Source organism: Notechis scutatus, chromosome 3, assembly GCF_049901735.1.
Source record: "Notechis scutatus isolate UNSWTSFEM ecotype Mainland chromosome 3, rNotScu1.2, whole genome shotgun sequence".
Lineage (NCBI taxonomy): Eukaryota > Metazoa > Chordata > Lepidosauria > Squamata > Elapidae > Notechis > Notechis scutatus.
Genome location: NC_142011.1, coordinates 144,078,632 through 144,102,673, shown reverse-complemented (window position 1 = coordinate 144,102,673; position 24,042 = coordinate 144,078,632).

Sequence of the window (24,042 nt, the reverse complement as noted above, 5' to 3'; positions counted from 1 at the left end):
GCTGTGGTCATTATCTTGACACCTGTGGACCTTTTTGTCTTCTAGTGAAAAAAATAAGAAGCTGGACTATTTATTTTGCTATAAAAGCCAACAGCCCCAAAGCCACAAGATGGTGTTATTAAACCTCTCCCCCCTTTATATTTGTGATATGAATCAAAGTGTGTATTGAAATCCAGCCAGTATTATAATAATCCTGATATGTGCTTTGGTTTGTACTTTCTCTGTTACGCTTTTTTTTTCATTATGTACAAGGAAGACCTGTAAATAGGGGTGGGATTCTACCAGTTTGCACCTATTCGCTAGAACTGGTTGTTAACATTCTAAGCAGTTCGGAGAACCGGTTGTTAGAAGAAATTACTGGCCTAATCCTGTAAGGAAGGCAGGAAGGAAACATTCTGGTGTTGCTTACAGAAACTGCCTCTCCATTAACCCTTATTACATTCTTGGCAGGACTAGATTTCCTGTCTCAGGAACTTCTCTGGAGGTTTTTTCCCCCTCCTTTGCTGGAACTTTGCTTGTGTGGAGTGACCATTCAAAGTTACAATGGCATTGAAAAAAGTGACTTATTTTTCACACTTACGACTGTTGCAGCATCCCCACAGTCATGAAAGGCCAGGCGAGGAGATGCATGGTTCGATGTGAGTGATATTGAGTTGGCCATGCCAGCCAATAACATGACCACCAAGCCACGCCCACCAACTAAGCCACACCCACAGAACCAGCTGTTAAAAAATTTGAATCCCACCCCTGCCTATAAATGCTCTAGCATTCTGTCTATCTTTGGAAGATGAAGCTGACAGACTCAAAGCACACAGTTGTAAAAGAGACAGCACGTAACTTTCAAATTTTATCTGCATGAATAATTCGAAATACAAGCCTTTTGTACTCTTTTAATAGCATTTGTTTTAACTGATAGTTCTAAAAGTTTATGACTATGGAGGAAAAAAGTGTTTTCCTCTACTGCCTAGGCTTTATGGCTGACAAATAAGATAACAATCAAAGAAATACAACAATATTTTAATCCTTTCAGCCTTGCAATTATTTAATATTAGTCAAGCAGAATATCAGTGGTTATCTAAAATACACAGTTATACATCAACAGTTGATGTTAATATTTTGAAACATTCTGCAATATACAGTGTGCCTTTAAACCTTTAAGCTTTCAGATAAATTAATCCCTTTTGAATAAACATTTCACATCTGATGATTTTCAGTATATGTTTTTCAACATGTAATATTTTGAAAACTGTTGTATTTTAAGAAAAGTTTGTCCGTCCTTGAAACTCAATACACATGTCACTGATCATTTAATAATCTCTGTAATTTGATATTTGATATTCTTTGAGTCCCAACCTCTTACACAAAATCTCACTTCCTACAAATCCCAAGAAGCATTGCTCCACTCTGAATCAGATCATGAACAGTCTGTTTTCTCATGGCCTTCTGAAAATCATTTGGCTTCCACGTGATTCGATCAAAGATGAAAAGCAATTAACCTCCGAGTGAGTGTTCTGTATGAGTGAATATTGGGAAGCCATACTTCTCTTTCATTCCTGTTCTATCTGAGTCAAATAATGTCAATCAAAATATAGGCAATATGAATGGATGTCAACCGGGGTCAGTGTATGGATAGATATGCGACCTCTATCCCAAGCCCTAGTTTTCCTTCAACTAATAATTAATAATCCTGATGAGAAAAGTTCCTAAATACAGAGACCTTGTGAGTGTGTTATGCTTGCAGGAACTCTGACTCTACAAGTACAAGCCTTTAAGGCAGGGATCCCCAAACTTGGCAACTTTAAGACTTGTGCATAGCTGGCTGGAGAATTCTGCGAGTTGAAGTCCGCAAGTCTTAAAGTTGCCAAGTTTTGAGACCCCTACTTTAAGGCTACCAAATGTATGCTAGGTGGGATGTAAAACAATTTCTACCATAAATTGCCCTGGAAACAGATTTGGGATTTTTATTCTCACCACCTTTCATGCAAAATGCTTTATCCGGTAAACAATTAATTGGTTTAGAGAAATGCTTTATCCAATATTAAAATGCTTTATCCAGTATTAATTAATTGGTTTAGAGAAAGAATGGGTTGCTTAAAATGGTGTGCAATCACCAGTCTTTACAGGAAAAAAAGAGAGAGAACTTACATTATGTTTTTTAAAACTGCAGCAGAGAAATCTCATATCAAAGAATGAAAGCAAAATGGTTTTTCATTGAACAAGAGTTCTTGAGCAATTGACATTAACAATTATGTTAATTAACTGAAGATATGCCGAAAGCCTCCATATGTTCTCAGACATTGCAAACATGAATGAATATGAAATTTTTCAGCAATGTTTTTAATCAGTACAAAAACATCAGACTGGAATACTGCGTTCCTAACATAGGCAATAAAACATGCTAGTGTAATATCTTTAGCCATTTGAACATTGCTAATGTACAGGGCCTTGCCATTTATGTTATCTAACAGACACACGCTTGTCTAAACCAATGCTAACTTATATTCTTTGATATTAATCATAGACTGGGAAGTCCTGTAACCATCTGATCAGCGCAGTTGATCTAAAGCCAAAGTATCAGCAGTGCATAGCTGTGAATTCCCAACTTGCACTCCTGTGAAATCTTCTTAGATCTTCTAGCATTCTAGAAAAAGGGATCTTCTTCCACTCATCTTCTAGTAAAAGATTCCACAAACTCTTCTTGCCATCCAGAGATTACTGCTAATTTTTTTATCCAAAATGTAACTCATCCTGTTTTCTGTCTCTTCCCCTGACTAAAGATACTAATTTTTTTTCAATTTCTTTTTCTCATAGGACTTCTTTTCCTATAGCCTTAGTAGAGGTGATATTCAGCAGGTTCTGACCAGTTCTGGAGAACCGGTAGCAGAAATTTTGAGTAGTTCGGAGAATCGGCAAATACCACCTCTGACTGGCCCCACCCCCATCTATTCTCTGCCTCCCGAGTCCCAGCTGATTGGCTGGGTCTTCTTTTGTTGCCCTGCACAGGAGAATGGAGCTGGAAAGCAGGTTAGTGGGTGGGGAGGGAATGGGATTTTGCAGTAACCTTCCCCCAGGAGTGTGGAGGGAATGGAAATTTTACAGTATCTTTCCCCTGCCACGCCCACCAAGCCACACACCATGCCCACCAAGCCACGCCCACAGAACCGGTAGTAAAAAAAATTGAATCCCACCACTGAGCCTTAGGTGTACTGGATGAAAGTATTACACTTGAAAAAAAATCATTCACATTTTATGCAGCAGCACAGGACAAATATTCTGATAATCAACTGTTATATCATATAGCCTACTGGAAACCAGTTTGCTGACAAGAGTATTAGAAGAAACTAGGCAATCCATGGCCTATTGGGTCATTGTTTCAGAGATATTTCCTTACCTAAACAGAGAAACAGAAGGACCAAACAGGCTGAAAAACAGCTACTATCCCAGAGCAATAATTCTATTGAATTCTACTGTATAGTGCAATATTAATGCAATATCAGGGGTTTTCAATTCAATGTATAGAATGTGAAGGATGTGTATTTGTGTTTATTTTCATAGTCATAATGTACACTGAAGATGGTATTTAATTTCATTGTACGAGGTGCAATGACAATAAAGTAGACTAAATTAAACTAAACTAAACCAGAGAGGAGGAAAAAGCAGTGAGAGCAGGAGCAATTTCCAATTTCCTACTGGCTTCCCCATTGAGTTTCCTTGTGATAATCTGGCAAGGAGCATGGGAAATCCCTTCCTTCCTCCTTCCTTCCTTCCTTCCCTTCCAGCAGGCAGATAAGTAGCTGTTGCTGTGTGTGGGAGGAAGTGAGGTATTGTGTAGAAGTTTAAGAAACTGCTGTGGAACATTGAAAATGAAGCTTGACGTGACTACAGCAGCCCAGCAGCGCATCAGGAGCCAGTAACAACAAAGCAACCACAACTTCCTGACATTTCATTCCTTCAGGAGTAATGGGATCCCTGTTTTGGGACCCATTCTGTAAGCTAGCTCATTTGGGAAAGCTTGCTTCAAAATAGAGATAGCTTGCCCTGTGATGCATCACTGTGTCATCTAATTAAAGGTCATGATGAGAGTTTCAGTTGCATTAAAGCAGTAACCCATTTTTTTTAAATAAAACAAAGTAGATAAAATCTGCATGACAGAATTTGTTCTTGAGAAAGTCATGCTGCACTATTTGAAGCTAGTTTAGCAATTTTGTGTAGGTGGTTACGAAAGTACTTGGAGTAGTCTAATCAGATATTTTAAATGTTGGGTTCCTCAATAACATGAGTTATTCTAAAGCTACTATCATTTTGTTTACAACAAGATCTCTTTTATTTTGATTTCAATGGCCAAGAAAATGTTAGCATCAATTTAGGTACCACATTACCCAAGAAGATAGAGAATAATTTAAAACTTATTTTAGTGTCTCCTTTTTCCTTACAGTCTGTTTGATTTTTTGCCTTGCTCTTTGCAGTATAGATTCTTGGGCTCTTTTATACTGATTTGATTTTTATCTATGATTGTTCTGATGAATGCATTTATTACTTTACCTCTTAGCTTGCTGTGATGGTACAGAAAATTCCAGTAAGGGACAGTTGAAGGAATTGAATACATTGAACTTCCATAAAAGAGGGGTGCGTTGGGAAATGATAGGTTCATTCTCATGAAATACGATACATAAGTCCTCAACTTACAACAGTTCACTTAGTGACCGTTCAAAGTTACAAAAGCACTAAAAAGTGAGCTATGACCATTTTTCACACTTATGACCATTGCATGGTCATGTGATTTACATGCAGATGCCCAACAACTGATCCATGTTTATGATGGTTGCAGTGCCCTGGGGTCATGGATCACCTTTTGTGACCTTCTGACAAGCAAAGTCAATGGGGAAGCCAGATTCACTTAACAACCGTGTTACTAGTTTAACAACTACGGAGATTCATTTAGCAAATGTGGCAAGAAAAATCGTAAAATGGGACAAGACTTGCTTAACAAATTTCTCAGTGAGCAACAGAAATTTTGGGCTCAATTGTGGTCGTAAGTTAAGGACTACCTCAGTGGTGGGATGCTGCCGATTCACACCGGTTCTAGTGAACCGGTAGCTCCGGTAAGCAGTTCCCTCCTCCCGCCCTTTCCTGTTCTATATTTCCTTGTTTTTTAGCTCAGTTGATTCGCACGGCAGAGCGGATGGTCGCGCCTCAACTGTTTCACTCACAAGTGCTGAATAGAAGGTAAATTCTGGAGCTTAAAATCAGTGGTTTTTGTTGTCAGGGGATGATTGTGAGTGACTTTGCAGGAATACACTTTGTGTTTTAAATCCTAACTTTGACACCATCTGGCTCACTGAATAAGATTAGTATTGATTAGTATTAGTTCAAGAAACCAGAAGTTTTAATCCAGTTTTGGACTTACATAACAACATGGTATTGGGTGTAAGTTAAGAATTGAAACAGTAGGAATTAAGCTGATACTCATCCATGCACAAATTAGATTTGCTGTTTTGGTTTTTATTTCTGATGATCATCACTTGAATAGAAGGGTTTTTTTTAAAAAAAAGATTATGTCTTTTTAATTAAAATTGTAATTCATGCTCAGATTCTATACTGGCAATTGTATGAAGAAAACTGTTCTGTGACACATTCAATACTTGCTGATCCTGTTATTTAAAAAGCCTTCGTGGTCAGTTTGACAATAAAAATACTGTCATTTCCCTTTTTCGTACTAAATAAAGGATGGGCAAAAGGATCTTAGACAAAGGAGGAAGTGGTGTCATCTCTTCAAATGCCAATAAGGAGCATCTCTTGGTATTTCATAGACATTTGACTCTTCTTAAGGAAAAAACAGTACAGTATCAGATACCTCAGAGGAAAAGCTTTTCAATGGATCAAATACTCAAAAATGCCATTTAATATTCAGAGCTGAAACAGTACAAGGTAGTTTTTGGCACTGTGTTGTAGAAGTGATATGAAGACAGAAATGGAAGCAGTAAAAATCCAGGTCCCAGTTTGAGGATGGAGGACTTCTTGAGTTGGGAAGAACAATGCCGATTCTTAAGAGATCAATGTAGTAGAAATATTCTTACTTTGAGCATTTTTATCTTGAGAATGACAATATCCATGATCACAACATGAAGGCTGTATGTTCTACAATACAATAAACTGTGGGGCAACCTATATGCATTGACAACTTAATAATCTTAGGCATTAACAGATACAATTGTGCTATTTTTAGCGTGACACCTTTTGATTGTTTAATACCACAGCAGCACTCAGAGCAGTTATAAAACACTTCCCTTCTTACAAAAAATGCTTACTATTCTAAAAAGCATATCAAATATTTTTCAACATTTTTTTCCCAAAAAAGGGAAATTTCTGGATTCTTTTAAGCAGAAAGCTTTGGGGAAAAATGTGTGTCAGCCCTATTAGTAAACATATAATACCAAGTCTGCAACTGTGATTTGAATAATGGTAGAATCTTTATCTCCAAAGTAAAACAAGACTTTCCATGGAGAACTGGGTGTTAAAAAGGAATGAAAAGAAAGTTCAGGAAGTATGAATTCTATCATTACTTTCTCAGAATTTCATCATAACCACCAGATGTTTGCTGAAACAATAGGAAGATTCTTGAAATGATCCTGGCGTAGAGAGGCATTTAAAATTTGCTAAGGCTCTGGAAAACCAAATATATGTCTGAAATTTGAAAAAGATGTAGAATTTTTGACACTACTGCAGGTGAAGCAAATTCTCAAGAAATCCTCTTCATTCAATGAGATGAGCTTACCAAGTAAACAGTCATTTCTGGCTAGATCTCACTAGCAACAGCTGTGGATTCTACTGATAAACAGATTTGTTTTCTGCTTGTCAGTGAGCTCCTGGAACAGATGCATTTTTTTTTTTAAATGTCACTGAAACATGAAAGGAATGCATCAGGTTGAAAAACTCTAGATGTGGCTCACTACTGTAGTTCCTGTAACACCAAATTGTTTCTTATTGACTCATATACTCCTTCCCTATAACTTTACACAGTTTTCTACTGTTCCCTCTTAGCCTCATAAAAAGGAATACAACAAATAAAGTAACTGTTGATTCAAAATGACATTTTCCTTTTGAGAGCCTGTTAATATTTACAATAAAGGAGAAACTTAAACACAGACTTGCAAGACAGTTGCTTCAGATACACTTATCCAGAAATACTTACTGATATTTTAAAATACAGTCTTCCTTCTTTCCTTCCTTCCTTCCTTCCTTCCTTCCTTCCTTCCTTCCTTCCTTCCTTCCTTCCTTCCTTCCTTCCTTCCTTCCTTCCACAATAAACTCTAAAGAAAATAAAATGATAGAAAGACTTGGTGGGCCACTCAAAATCAAAAAAATGGTTAGTATAGTGGAGAATCCTTATTATAGACATAGGAGTAGCACTTGTATAGAGGAGCACGCAACCTGTTTTTAAACACATTTAGTGACCTTTTGAAAAAGCGTTAGACCCTTTAAAAAAAAAAGAGTGCTAGATTCTGCCTGTTATTTGTTGCTGGTTTTGACGCCAATGAGCACTTTACAGATTTTCTGTTGCTTCTTTCTGTCAAGGAATTTCACACAGCCATACACTTTATTATTTCCATTTCTTTAGGAGGGGGCTGCCATTTTGCTTCCTCTGACACCATGTTCAGTGTTATTCCTGAGTTGCTGTGGGGGCACGATCACTTGCTGTCATCATTGTCATTGCAGACTTTATCTATTGGGGATATATGAAGGCGTTCTCAAGTTGAGGGGATCGCAAGATGTACAAATGTTTGTAATCAAATGACATGCAGATAAAATAAATAAGTCAAGGTCAGCTAGACAGATATGTAGTTTTCTTGGCAACAAGCTGTTTTCTTGGCAACAACAGTATTTTGCTTCCCCTCCCCCCAGTGTTGCAATCTAGCCCACACTGTACACTGGTGATTTACTATTGGTCTTGCATCCAAGCATTCTCCAAGTCTGACCCAGCCAGGTCAACCAAGTATATCATCTATGGATGGGTGTTTTTGTTACAGTTTATTTAACTGTAGGTAGATTGAGGCAAAATATTAACGGTGATTACATTGTCAATAGGTTCTACTAAAATGTTATTGCTTAATACATTCTTTGCCCTGGTCTGTTCATTCTGACAGCTGTTCAGAATCCTTCCTTCACTGTTACTTATTATATGCTTTACTCCATGACACTTATTTGATATTTATTTATTTATTTATTTATTTATTTATTGGCATTTATGAAATTTACAATAAATTTATACATTTACATAGATAGACTGTTAACCAATGGCTTGTTTAATCCCTGAAGTTTATTAAATTACAATTGGCTAAGGTCACACAATGTGTTTGCCCTGAACCTGTGGTTTAAAAAAATACAGTGGTTGGATTTGTATGACATGCTAATTAAAAAGTAAGTCAACTACATTGTTGTCTAGTTCAAGAACTCGGATTATAATCCACGCAATTTACTTCCATATTAGTGTATGGAGAGAGTTGCAGTCTGAACTGGGCAGTTTCAGCAAACCAGGATTCATTTCAACAAACCTTTTCAAACTTCATTGACTTACTTAGTGCCTGTAGTAAAAAATAATAATTATGTTAATATACTGCATATATAGATAGTCCTTGACTTATGCCCATTCATATAATGATGGTTTGGAGTTACAATGGTACTGAAAAATTGACTTACAAAATCCCTGTGATGATCACAATTTGAGTGTTCGGCAACCTGGTGCATTTATGATTGTTGCAGCATTTTTTTAACCTAATAAAGAGAGGACTTAGTGGTGACACGATAGCTGTCTTCAATACAATAGTCAGAGGGAAGAGGGGTTGATTTATTCTCCATAGTACCTGAAGGTAGGACAAGAAGCAATGGGTGGAAGCTGATCAGATAGAGAGAACCAACTTGGAAATAAGAAGGAATTTCCAGACCGCGAGAATGATTACCGTAATTAATGGAAAGGCTTACATCCTCTATCGCTGGAGTTTTTTCAAGCAAAGATTGGACAACCATTTATCCAGGATGGTATAAGGACTCCTACCTTGGGCTTAGGGATGAAATAAAAGTCCCTTCCTGTCTTATAATTTTATGATTTTTAAGAATTTTGCCTGGTTGACCTATCAAATATGCATCAAGAGGCATGATGTGAAGAAAGAGGAAGAGACCCTCACAATTAATAAACCAAGCTGGGTCGTGTGGGCTGCTTCAGAACATGGTCTTTGAAGAATGCTAAACCCATGTTCAGAAAACAGTGAAACTGACCGATGGATTTGGAGCTTAGCATGAAGCATGATCACCTCACATTTCCCATCGTGCCACCAACCTATGCTTTGGCACTTCCCCAGAAAATCTCTAGACTACTGGAGCATCAGGGGAGTGATGTGGAGAGCCTGAAAAACTGCTTGAGTTCTATTCCAGGCACTCACAATTTCCCACTCAATCTACAGTACACTAAGGAAAGAGTTTTGCTGGTGGTTTTTCCTGCTGAGCTAACTTGGGCTTATTTCTGGGTAATAATTAGTTCACAAGAAAAATTAATGAAAAATAAATAAGTAGATGCATATGATTTTGCAGATTGGTATCGTGGACAAAATTGCTATCTCTATGCTATCTTTACTATATACTACTATTTACAGAGAGTAAATCAGATGTCCATAGGTAAATGCCACATGGCAGAGTTCAGAAATATTATTCATTAGACATGCAAGAAGGATTGGCAGAGCTGGGGAGGAGTAAAAAGGAGGATCAGCCTAGAATAATTATGTACTCACAAAGAAAGTTCAACCCCCCCTTTAATTAGCATTACCCTTTATCTAACTATAAACATCTGCTGACTTTAGTTGAAAAGATTCCTGTGTATAGGATTTTAGCAACAAATCAGCTAAACTGAATCTTCATGTGTGGATTTGATCTTTCGTGCCTAACAATAGCACATACAGATAATGGTTTTGGAAAAGACTTTTCCTGATTGTATTGATATAATTGCTTTCTTTTTAAAAAAATCCATTGCCATATTGTTGCTCTCTAAGCTCATTTCTGATAAGCCAGAAGACTAATAAGAATTAGATGCCTTTCTGAATGTTATCCAAATTAAAAATCCAATAACAGCCTTCATAGCATGCATCAATCCTCTTTTTAAGTCAATACTCTTTGCATTTAAGAAAGAACTTAAAGTGGAGATAATTTTATCCATCTCACTGCTTTTCTCAAAAACCAAAGAATCTGGAAGGGAACTTTGAAGGTCTTCTAGTCCAACCTTCTAGTCATAAAGCACCCAAACACAAATACAGAATGCTCTATCAGGTCTCCAATGGCCTTAGGTAAATACTGGAGTAAAGAGAGCTGTCTATAGAAATTTTTTTAAAATAGTAACCCAATCCCCAAAAGAAACTGAATTAGGAACATTAACCCTCCAAAATAGTTCAAATCTTGGCTTTCTTCCCCACCTGGGTCATTGTAAGTAAAAGAAAATACCTCCCTCTGGTGGCAGTGGGCAGAGAGGTCATGTCTTGCGTTCTGTTTGAAATATACAACATGCTTGCAAAAATGTTTGAAAGCAGCAGCTGTATGATCCAGAAAGATTATCGGATTCTGAAAGATCATGTAACCATAGCAGGCAATCAACAGATTATGCTAGCTAAAAATTTTTTTCATCCAATCCTATATAATTTCCCCCTTCCTTTCATGAAACTTTCAGATTAGCCCTAATATTTCATTTGAAAAAAATAGGTCTATCATTATCTGGCAGAGTCAACAATCTGAGTTCTGTTTTGTTTTGGACCAAATGCCCATAAAGAGGTGAAAGGAAGACAAGATGACAGGTGCAATTTGCCACATCCTCCAATTTCTACTTATTGTATTGCTTCCACCTTATCTTTACACCATCATTTGCCCCTCCTCAAAAAAAAAAACACCTCTGCTCTAAACACTACATGATTGGATAACAATAGTAAGTTATACTGTACATGTGTCATGTAGTCACAGCTACCATATGAGTTCCTGGCTTTCTCTTATTTTACAGAACAAAGCAGTTAGGCACCAGAGAGCTAGTACATAGTGCTTTATATTCTTCAGCCTGGTGGAATCCAGATATGTTGGATCACAATCTATAATGAATGTGAAATAATATGCAGCCTAGACAGCTGTTTAGAAAAAATCATTTAGAGAGCAGTGGGAGAATTGGCTAAAAATATATGGTGTGTATGTTTTTTAAAGAAATCTCAGTTGAATGGGATAATGCCCCCATCTTCCATTGTCTCTCTTACAGCTGATCTTTGTCTTCTGAAGTATCTAAAATCTCCTACAGCACTATGAGCTACCGCACTCCGGTGCCTAAAGCATTCACCAGATTTGCAACAATTATCAACTTGCAATCTTTGGACATTTGCTATTCTATTTATATATTGCATTGGCTACCAAATCATCTGTACGATAACACTTGGGATCATGCTCAAAGCTAATATGCCAAGCTTTTAATCATTAACCTATTGAACCATTCACTATTCTTTGTACTGAATGCAATTAGGGCATGGTGGAGATTACAGCGCCGCTTCCACATATGTGAGTTCAGGAGACAAACTAGCGAGAAATAAAGTGAAAACTTGACAGGCATCAAAACAGCAGGCAAGTTTCATTTGAAAGGTAAAATTTCATTCCAATTCAGGTTAAAGCAATTCGTTTGGTTGTGCCTCTGAGTCCTTAGTGTGAAGTTCAGAAGGACAGACATGCAAACAAACTGGAAAAAAAATCTTCATGTTGAGCTTGACTCCTGGAGACACTGCGGACACATCCACATAGTTTTCTTGGAAACAGGATAGAAATGGTTTGCTGCTGCCTTAGTTTATTCTATCACCTTGGCTTTCCCTGATAATCTCCTATCCAAGAATTAAGCAAGCCCAACCCTGCTCAGCTTCTAAGAACAGGCACATTCTTTTACCTACACAGACACGTATAATTCATTTTTGTCATATTAAACCCCCGCACTTGTATGTTTCTTAACAGGACTGCATAGGTGAACCTTCTAAAAAAGTGTTTTTAACTATTCATTAGAAGATTTTTTTAAAAAAACTGTTATTTCGCATTTACAAAAAATATCTACATCTGCTCCAGTGAATATTTACTTCTCACACAACAGCTTATAAAATCCCAGCAGGCGTAGCTGTGTCCAAACAGTATGTTTTAAAATTATTATTGGCAGAAACCCATGAAATCCAAAGTGCTAACACAGATATCATAAACCACATGTACTGGCAGCTGCTGAAAGAAACAGTATGAACTGCTAGACCACCAACAGATCTTGCTCATATAGCAAATGATGCCTAGATTGTAGTTTTACAAAGATCAGATTATTTGAAGGAGGAAGCCAATAGAAAGACACCAAGAATGCTTGTGTGACGTAGTATTAATATACAGTCTTGGAGTATAGGACAGGTGTACCACCTGACAAGCAATAGAAGTGCTTGAAGCTACCAGGAAGACAGAATTAAATAGGCCCTGAGACTTGCCTTGTAATTTCCAAGAAAGCCTGCTCCCTTCCAGTTTGGTGGATGACACCCTTACCCTTGAAGTAGAATTGAAATAAAACTGAAGTACAATTCAATTAGTCTTCCAGTTGGTCTATATGATAGTGGAAGGTGCCATCTTTCTCTTGGTTTCAGGAGACAGAATGTCTTAGGCCAGCCTTTTATGTAGAGCAGGGGTCCCCAACCACCGGTCCCCGGACCGGTACCGGTCCGTGGAACAATTTCTACCGAGCCGCCGGTTTGCTGGGTGCCGCCATCTTGTTTTGATGAAAAAGTGCTTCCGGTGAGCTTTTCCGGGTAGAAAGCGGCATTTGGGTGCTGAAAGAATCCTCGTGTCTTAGTTTCATCGAAGGGGGGAGAGGCTTCGAACAAAACTAAGGCGCGAGGATTCTTTCAGCACGCATGGCAAGGCGAGCCGAGCGACCGTTCCGAAGCCGTCGCGAAGCCCATTGACACAGGTACAAAGGAGGAGTTGAAGGTGGCGGGGAGAAGCAGGGGACAGCTGGCTGGCCGGTCGCTCGGCTCGCCTTGCCATGCGTGCTGATGCCGGTACCGGGCCGCGGATGATTTTGTGATGCCGGTACCGGGCTGTGGATGATTTTGTGATGCCGGTACCGGGCCGCGGCACAAAAAAGGTTGGGGGCCACTGATGTAGAGAAAGGGAAGATCCATCTAGGAGATTGTTCTCACAGTCTTTGTTGTCTTTCCTGCCTTCTTCTTTCTCTTGAACCTTCTTCCACAATAAGGGACCCAAAGCGTAAACTCCATTCCCTTTATATCCCTTCTGTCCTTAGTCCACCTCCAGCTTCAAGTAACCCAGTCACATTGGTGATCATTCTTTATCTTTCACAAGCTATTGTGGTCTCCAAACAAGCTGAGCCACATTGTTCAATCAATGACATTATAACTTGTTTATCAGGCTTTTTGCAGCTAGGGCTAAAACATGGACATGGTATTTTATACAATCATCTAAATCAATCATCCTCAGAGCACGAAGGAGGGAGAGACAGGTGGAAGTTGTCTAGCATGGAATGCCGAATAATGGAAGTCATTCTTATATTAAGTAAATGTTGTCCCGAATGAAAAGAAAATGGCTAAGAGCCAAGATTTTAATATTTTTAATCATTTATCTTTGTCCCTTATTAATCACAGAAGTGATTGATCAATCTTAGTCCATTTAATTAAGTTATGTCATCTATATTTTAATCAATCAGTAACTTCTTTCAGAATATACCCTGGGAATATTCAATTGCTCTTTTCCCCCCCTATTATTAAGCACAATGAGGGTGTAGTTTTTCTGGATGGTTTTTGTTCAGAGGGAGAAAAAAGGACATGTTTTTAAAATATATTTTCACTTTTGTTCTTTGGTTATCCATTAGCAGGCAGCTTTATTGACTTACAATTCTATTTCTATAATGTTCATTTAAACATTTCCAGTGGGATTTTCGAAATGAAGCTACATATAAAAGTTTACTATTAGCCACCATTTGCATTAAATATATTCATTCATTCATTCAGTTCCTCGCTACTTGGAAGTTAGGTAACTTGAATTCTCCAGATTAGGTGCAGTATCAAATTAAATCAAATTAATATAATTGAACTAAATAAGGTTAGACTACTTGTGGCATATCATGTCTTCTTTATTCATTGCTAAAACAAAGACAGAAGAAAAATTGCTTACTTTAAAAATATCTACTTTTATTCCAAATACACCAGTGACGACTGTAATCTGTTCTGAGAATTTGGTCGTCACCCGATTTGGTCATCACCAAAAGCGCATGTGCGTTTAAAAAATGGCGTAGCGCTGAAAGAAAAATTGGCGGAAGGGGAAATCTATGCAGCTGTGTTTGGTTGCCACCTAAGCACCCGTTCGCGACCAGTGGTACAAAATTTTGTTCATCACCCGATTTCCGTTCATGACCAGAGGTTCTACTGTATCCTTTTTTTTTTTTAATTAAATCATCTTGTTTTTTTCTCCTGTTTGGAAAAATCAGCACCATTAATGTCACTTCAATTTCATGCTGTCCTTTACAAAAAAGTTATATATTTAGGAAATCATAACAGCAGATGACAACACCTAATGACCATGGCTGATCTTGAAAAAAAAAACAAGCAAGGTGAATCTTACTTAAAATTAGAATATATTCTAGAAATCATGGTAACATATATGTGTATATGTCTCTTACTGTGGAGAATTGCATTTGTACAATTGTACTAACAACTACATACTAACAACTACATACTTGCTAGTTGCCAAGCACCCAAATTTTCATCACATAGCTGTGGCGATGGTGCAACAGTCATAAATGCAAGGATCCAATGTGAGTCACGTTTTTCATTATCGTCGTAACTTTGAACTCTCCCTAATGAAGGGGTAAGTTGAGTAAGTAAAAAATAAAATCTTGTGATATTTTCAGCTATATTGGCCACCAGGAGGCAGTATGTGACCAGTGTCATCCTTCTTGGAATAAATAAAATCATTCATCCTTCTTTATTGGTCATCTTTATTACACACCCCTCCCTCATGGCCTACAAACCATATTTCTCTATTCTGAGAACTTAAGGGAAGGTGGACTGAATATACCATTTTGATAGACTGGCTAGCAGTCATACAAGTGTTTGGAGCTGATGGTGAGTACTGTATAGTACCAGGGTAGAATGAGGACAGCAAAGTCCAGGGACAAATGCATATAAATATATTCAAAGGGTTATTCACAAGGATGAACTTGGGCTCTCCTGCACATTCAGTCAGGATTAATGGGGGAGAGATGAGCTTAAAGCCCTAATACTTCAGCAACCAGATCCAGAAGCATTTCGGTCCTTCCTTCACATTTGGCTTTCGCTCCGCTGAGCAAAGTCAGGCAGCCACTGGCCACTTATCTGCAACCCTCGGCAACCACTACAAGAAGGGAACATGGCTGCCTCTGTCTGAGAGCCACGATTCTCAAATTTTAAGGTGCACAGGTAATCCTGGACTTATGAACACAACTGAGCCCCAAATTTATGTTGTTAAGTGAGTTTTGCCCCCATTTTACGACTTTTCTTGCCACATTTGTTAAGTGAATCTCTGTAGTTGTCCATATTAGTAACATGATTGCTAAGTGAATTTGATGTTGTAAGTCAAGGACTACCTGTATGGGAATTCTGACAGTTGAAGTCTACATACCTTAAAATTGTTGAAGTCGAAAAACATTATCTTAGAGCAGAGGTCCCCAAACTTAGCAACTTTAAGACTTGTGGACTTCAACTGAAGTCCACAAGTCTTAAAGTTGCCAAGTTTGGAGACCCCTGTCTTAGAGGAAGAGGTTGAAAGAAGAGGTTGAATGACAAAATATAGCAGGTAACACAAGTTGTAGCCAGAAAAATACACAAGACTGTTTTAATATATTTACTGCTTCTTACGTGCCAGGGTAATTACCATTAATTCACAGTTATGGTTGCAGGGCACAACTTATACACTTTTTAGTTAAGGTATGAATTTATAAGCATTTTGGTGCTTATTCCACCTTTCCAAAGCAACAGCATGGGACTGTTGCTTTTCCCTTAAAGAACGGCATCTAAATAGGCCTCCCGGAGAGCAATATTGATTTCTGAAGTTACAAACAAAATTTCTAAGACAAACAAGTGGCACCCAGGAATGTGATGTACCAGACTTATTGTCCCGGTGTCAGAGAAGCTTGTTATTCATATTTATAGGAGCTAGTTATGAATATTTATGAACATGTCTAATATAAACCACATCCCGTTTAATACCATGCAGTATGCCCATTTTCTTCATGTTCCCGTGTGAGACTTTTCCCCCCCAAAGTAAAACACATTCTGCAATTCACTCGAGTGCTATTATTTCTTGTATTCAGATCCACTATTAGAAGTCACATCTTTCAAAGAAGCTGTTTGACTTTCTGCTCTTCAAGCAGCACTGTCAGAAGCCTTTTCTAAATTTGCACCTGAATATTCTGCCTATGACAAATTTTAGATATAATAGCATGAGCTCATGAATAAATTTAACCCATACCATATGCATATCATTTTTTTTCTCTTTTCCATGCAAATGATCTGGATAATTTAGGCGACTTACTTATATATGCAAAGAAAAAGCAGCAGGTAAGACCTTGGATATTGAACATTGCCCCCTTTAAATAAACTGAATGAATTAAAGTGTGAATAGGGTGACATGACTGAAGGCCAAAATGTTGCCATACATTTACAAGCAATGGGATCTGGCACGTTATTCTTGAGCATCATACTCCTATTTACCTGACTTATGGGGGCGTGGGGCTGGGCTGGCTTATTGAGAAAATCGATGAGGTAACAATAATGTTATCTCAGTTACCAATCCACAAGAAGAAAGCTTTATGCACAGAAAATCAAAGCAAGCATGACAAGCGGGAAGTCTGCTGCCTCCTTGCCTCCTTTCCATAACACATATTCATGCATATAATTGGGAGAAGGAAGAAAGGAAGGAAGGAAGTGCTTTCCTCAGATTGTATGCATGCAGTTGTGTGCACACATAGACACTTTGCTTAGGCAGAGGTCCCATTAATGGACCCACACTTGGGAATACCAAGAACCTTTGCCTTGCTGTGTTGTACACACATCATTCTTCATATTGTTGACATATTTCAAGCACTGGTGAGAAAGAGAAACGCAGGAGTCCTTGAAGTTCCCGTCCCAACAGGTACATGTTTTCTGCAGACCTTCGTGAAAAGGAGGAGCATCTGAACCTCTATGCCAAAGTGAGATTCAGATGAGGAGACCGACAATGAACAGCCAGTTCCAGAGTTGCCAGATGAAGAAGCCCTGACTGAGGAGCTGTAGGCAGAGGAAGTGGGGCTGTCCAGTAACCAGCAGGCCCAACTGCTTTCTGTCTCTGAAGATGAAGAGGCTGAGCTTTTGCCCAAAAGCTGGGTTGGCCACCCACTGTCCTGTCCCAGGCCTAGCACACACAAGCAAACAGGGAGATTTCCAGAATTCACAGCCAGCATGGCCTTAGGCTGCCATAGCACTTAATTTGTATGAAAACTGCTATATTAACTACTCATTGACATGGTCTATCAGTTGGTCTGAAATGATATATGCAAAGCTTAAAAATCAACTGCTCAAATTGCACATGTGCTTGTGGAGCTTTCTGTTCTGTTTTATCTGAGTTTTGTTGACCATTACTCAGCAAACCTATTTAGTATTTTGTGATGATTCAGAAACCCATGTGAGAGTTTTCCCTTTGATCTGTTCACTGTTCTGATTAGGCATTTAAAAACTACAAGTGTTTCAGATGTAGTTGCTGGAAAATGTTGTGGGGAAGGAATAGAATTTAAAAATAGCTGCCACCTTCCTAAGAGGATGCTGAACCAAGAGAAGCTACTAATCTCACTTCCCACTATGTATAGAACAGCCTGGTATAATCATACCTGCTTACTCACCCTGGTTGAAATGTCTATTTATGCACAAAGAAAATCTCTCGTTTCAATATTTTTTCTGCTTCATTCCTTTATTTCTTTTGATGTTTCCATGACGTTTTTTGCTACCATCTCTTTTTTTTTTTTTTGGTCTCTCTGTCTGAAAAATTCCCACACACCTCTCTCAATAAAAATAGATAAGACAATCAGACAGGGAATGGGCCAAATTCTTATTTTTGTTACACATTGTATTGCCGCAGCATGTCAAGTGTGAAGAATCAGGACCGCATGTTAAGTTCCAATTAAGAAGATTTCTTGCTTGTGCCTATATGCAAGGGTCCAAAGAAGAAGGGGACCGCAAGGATGAGGTGGCTAGATAGTGTCATTGATGCAATGAACAAAAATTTGGGCAAACTCCGGGAGAAAGAATGGCTTCAAAGAGCTGATTTCAGAGAGGGCACAGCGTGTTATGGTACATGGGGTTGCAAAGTGTCAGATATGACTTAGCAATTGAACAACATACACAAGAATCTAGTCAGCCAGCAGCACTAAATAGGCACTAGATAAGAGTAAATGGAATTCAAGAGGGGCTGGCAACATAAGGCTTCCAGACTTATTCCTTTCTTGACTCCACCTCCATGGCTTTGCCTCTTCTTCTCTTACAAAGCATAGGTGATAATTCCTTTAATTTTCCTCATTACACTGTTCAGTGATTTCAACTAAGCAAAGGATTTTTCAAAGCCTTCTGACAAGGCGAGGTTTCAGGGCAGAACTCAGTTTAAGCCATGCCAGCAGCATTTCCCACAGTAATAAAGATTAGTCCACAAGGAAAGCAGAAACCATTCAGGCATTGGGAAATGTGACAAATGGCTTGGTTTTTTTAAGGCATTTTTAAAAATCCCTTTGTGAATCAAGTGAATATCACAGAACACAGAAATGGGTGCATCACAACAAAGCTGTTACAAGGGCATTCTTTGCTGTATGGCCAAGTCTATTTTCTCACCTGCCATTTTACTACAAGATGTTCATATCTTGTTACTTTTGGCAACTCCAGATTAGCTCTCCAGAAATGCAATGCAGCATAGCAGGAAATGAATTTTATGGTAACACCAGCTCAAGCAGTTTCCAAAGAGGTGATGGCCTGTGACAGTTAAGAATGTTGCCTCATCTAATAACTGTTTTAATTATGGTGATTTTTCCTCCCACCTTTTTTTTTGACCGACACTTTCTGCAGCTCATAGTAAGACACAATTATTTGTTGACATTCCGTACATTTTTGCTCCGAGGAACTCAAGTTCCCAGCATCTCCCCATTTTTAATGAATACCAAGGAGAAATGTTTGCTCATTCTTTGTGCACATATATTTTTATTGGAAGGGATCACATTTTAACTTGAAGTTTAAATGTGCCTTCTTCAGAATATATCAGCATGGGCTTTTCAATGAGACATAATTAAGGAAGAAATATAGCCATTATTATTCCTCTAACCAAGCATTCAGAGGAGCACATGGCTCACGAGGTTAGGACACTGGGCTGATAATTGGCAGGCGTGTGTTTGAGATCCAGTTGCTGCTTCAGGATAGGTGAGCTCCTGTCATATGCTGCAGCTTCTACCAACCAAGCAGTTATAAATGGGTGCCATTACAGTGGGTAACTTAATAGGGATGTGAAAGGAGCCCACAACTGGGCATCCTCCATGCATCGGTGATTTCACTATCTAATTCTTTCAACTCAGAAGCGCTTTGGCGTTCCTGACATGAGTGTAGTAGTAGTACCTGTCAAAGTTCCAAGTAATACATCCCCTTCAATGAGAGGGTTCAAGGATTCTTGCACCAGAGCTTTTTCTTTCTTTCTTTCTTTCTTTCTTTCTTTCTTTCTTCTTTCTTTCTTTCTTTCTTTCTTTCTTTCTTTCTTTCTTTCTTTCTTTCTTTCTTTCTTTCTTTCTTTCTTTCTTCTTCCTTCCTTCCTTCCTTCCTTCCTTCCTTCCTTCCTTCCTTCCTTTCTTCCACTGTACCGGCAAGGGCTTTGATTACTGAATATGGCAAAGTTTGACTTCAAAGATGTGATTTCAACTTATTGTCTTGCAGCACTTCTCAACCTGACTACTGGATGACTCTATGCCACAATTTATGCCATCTTTCATCTTGCCACAGGCTTGTATTCCCACCCATTGTTGCTGCATCCACGTCCATGTTTTTCTGAGTCATTCTCAATGAACTTACTTCTTACTTCATTTCTTGACTTGTGTTTTTTGCCTTGTAATTTAAGAATAAGGCCATTGTGAGTAAGCTGGTCTCTCAAGAACAGTGCTATTATGGCAAGCACTATTTAAAGATATCTCACATCTTACAACTGAAGTTATTTCAGAATTCTAACTGACTTGAAACACAGCTACTTGGAAATTATTTTTAGATGTATTTACTACTGAAGTGACAAAACAATCAGATTCAAGGGATTTTCCTATGGCCACTTCTTCCAAAGTAGTTTTCTAAGAAGACACTCTTGCTTAGGTCAACTTTATCAAGTAGGAGGTGCGAGTTCTAGGTAGCCCTGTTGCTAACAACTCTAATTCTGGAGAAAGCCAATGCCTCCTTGTCCTGATCTTCTACTTCCGCCCTACCACCCCGAGACTTCCCCAGAAATAGGAATTTCATGGTGGCTCAGGAGAGAGGTGGACAACCTCAGAACATGGCCTCCAAGGAGAGATGACTCATAAAGCTCAGGAATGTGTGGTTCATGATTAACAGAGTGAATCAAATGAAAATATGACTGGAAATGGAAACTGAAGGGGGTCCAGTGCTCAGCAGCTTACCTCAGGCAGTGCAATGACTTGCAATAGCCCCTATAACTATACCTCTCCAACAGGTAACAGCTTGAGATGTTTTGGCTTGGGGGGTGAGCGGAGGTGGAAGGTAGAGTCTGACTTTCCTTATCTCACCTTATTGAGTCAATTAGTCTTCAACAGCATAAAGAAATCATTTGAACGCTTGTCTCAAAAGTGCTTTTTCAAGAGGCAACTGCACTTTCTGGTTTTTCCTTGAAGGCATTTCATTTCTCATCCAAGAAGCTTCTTCAGCTCTGAAGAGAAGCAAAACGTCTTCATGAGAAGTGAAATGTTTTCAAAGAAAAACCAGAAAGGCCAATTGCCTCTTGAAAAAAGCACCTTTGGGACAACCATGACTTGGATGACTGAGAATCTCCATAGACAGTCAAACGCATTGTACTTATTAAATTTATATCATTAAACATTGGTTTATATTGGTGCAAAATTCAGGACATTTGAGCGTATTGGTTATTCATAAACATTTTTAAGAGTTTGTAGAATGAAATAAATATTTTAATTAATATGTGCAATGAATGTGTCTCTGATTCTTTCAAATTGCCTATCTGTAATTCCTAGTTTTCTGGGTTTACATCAGTAAAGGAAAATGATGAGCTATGAGGAAAGGATTAAGCAATAACAGGTACATTTAAACACGATAAAACCAACATACTGTATAACCCACAGCAGGTGATCAAATACAGACAAGGACAATATTTGGACAGGCCTAGAACAACTGACATTGCACTACATTACATTGTTTACATCACATATTTTATCTTACAATAATAGGATATTTTTTTAAAAAAATGTCATTACTGTAGTTATATCTGTTGAGCTTTTAAATATATTCAGTACATATTTATTATATGTCAGTGATAATTCATGCAAGTCAATATTGTTTTAAGTTCCAAAGGCAATAAAATGAGGATCAGATGAAAAAAATGATCTTTTGATCTAAAGTCATTATCATATTTTAATGACCCCATAATCCCTTGCAGGATGGAGCCAGGGCAACTGAATGGAGCTGAGTGATTACTGGCCAGATGCCCTTCCTGTCACCAGTGTGGAGTTATATTCAGCAAATATACTCATCATGCCCAGATAGAGAAATAGCTGCTTCTACCTAGGATTGAACTCACAGCTTCCCGATTGTGAGGCGAGAGCTCCACTCGAGGCCACCGCACCACTCATCTTTTGATCTAGAGTCCTATCTCTGAATTTCAGTGTGTGCTAAATCTTTATTTGCAAACTACCAAGACTAAAGCACCACCTAAGAGTGCTGCACTGGGGCTATAATTTGAGGAAACAGACTACAAACTGATAGAAATCAATTAATTTAGAAGCATGTTAGCAATGAAATGGGCACTAGGAACTAGGAATCAACTCTTAAAATGTTGGCAAATTACTCAGATTTCAGTTTTTTGAAGATAGATATGCATTCCCTACACAATAGGAATGTGTTCAAATGTACTTTTATGCCTTTAACAGAATATATTATTAATATTCAAAAGCCCAATATAACATGTCAGGCCAAGGTAGTGACATTCACTTTAAAATTATATTTCTGCTTTTATTCTGGTTAAAAATACATGATGTAAACAATGCAATAAGTACAATTGTACTTAATACTAGCATAATGTTAATGTAATTCTTGTTGCTTTGTTGCCCTCTGCTGGTTTTGTGATATATTCATTTGTATGCACTAAGTTACATAAATATGCATAAATACTAACTGAGCTTGTATGATCTCATTGTGTGAGCTTACGTTTTGGCTGGGTAATCCAGTTAGATTAAGCCATTGTGTGATTTAGGTGCTGGGAGTACTGTGTTGCATTGCATTAAGCTGTTGTGGTTTGTAAACCTTGGTTTATGATTTAGTGTAGCATGTGAATTTTGAAAGAGATGGGAAAAGAGACATAGCTATTAATTAGCCATCGAGAAGATTTTTTTTTTACTAAATACTTTCCAACTACTGTCTGATGCATAAACATCTGGTATTTCTTCACAGATAGCTTCAAGCAGTGCCAATCAAAAGTTATTGAGCAGGTCTTTTACCCTTTTTCTCCTTAATTGACATTTTTGGTAAAAAAATTAATAAATAGAGGAGTTGCAGAAAAGCATTACATACATTAATGTAGCACAACATTTATTCTAATGGGGAATAAAAAATCACAACCAGGTCTCACAGTTACTGCAGTAATAAAAATCTCCTCAAAACCACGCAATTGAAAAAGGGAAGTGAAAGAAATTGCTTGAACCTCTCACTTCATGCTGTGTGCTTCTGTCTGGTTGTATATACATCAGGGGTGGGATGCTACTAGTTCTGCCTGGATCTATAGAACCGGTAGCTCTGAAGAGCAGCAGACACTGAACCGATTCTGTGTTTGCTGCTGTTTGGCCCACCTGCCCGCCCGGGCTATTACGGGTCCTTTATTTCCTGCTTTTTCAACCTCAGCTGCTTTGCACAGCACAGCTGAGGTTGAAAAAGCAGGAAAAAAGAGACTTTTCAAACGCTGCACACCTGCACGCAGCGCTTTTCAGCTGTCCAGGTGGCACAGCTTAGGGTTTTCTACACGCACACACAAAATGTAGTCACCGAACCGGTAGTAACACTGGTTGAATCCCACCCCTGATATACATGTGCATATAAATACATATAGAAGTCGCAGCGTTTTGTTCCTATAGGGGTCTGAAAAGGCCTCAAGCCACCTTTGCCCTCTTTGAAAAATATGAGGTAAAATATGAGTGTAGTGAGGTAGATATTCATGTAAATGAACTCAATTCAATTGTTCATTCCTAATATTGTTATCTTTTATTTGCATATGTAATACCATATTATTCTAATGAAGCTTGATTGATTTATGCAACAACTTGAAAGCTTATCTATGTTTAATTATCTATTCCTCTATATCTCTTATAGAGGTGGGCGGCCTTATGGTATTAATACAATAAATAAATACATTTTTAAATTGATGGTTTTCTTTAACTGTTCTGGCTAGCTGAGGGGATTAGAATTTTTTAGCTAATTGCAATGATTACCCAAATAATTTTTGACTGATTTAAAAGACCATTCCACGAAATACAAATGCTTTGCAAAACCAGACATAAATGCAAAGCATAAAAATGTAGAAACGTATTATATACATAAACCTCTAGTTGTTTTCAACAAAGAAACAAGGAAGACAAGCAATCATACCAAATTTAAAGTTTTTCTCTATGTGATTAAAATTTCCCAGCCTTCCCTACCCTTTCCCTCTTTTTAAGTTTTATTCATATATGCTATTTGTTCA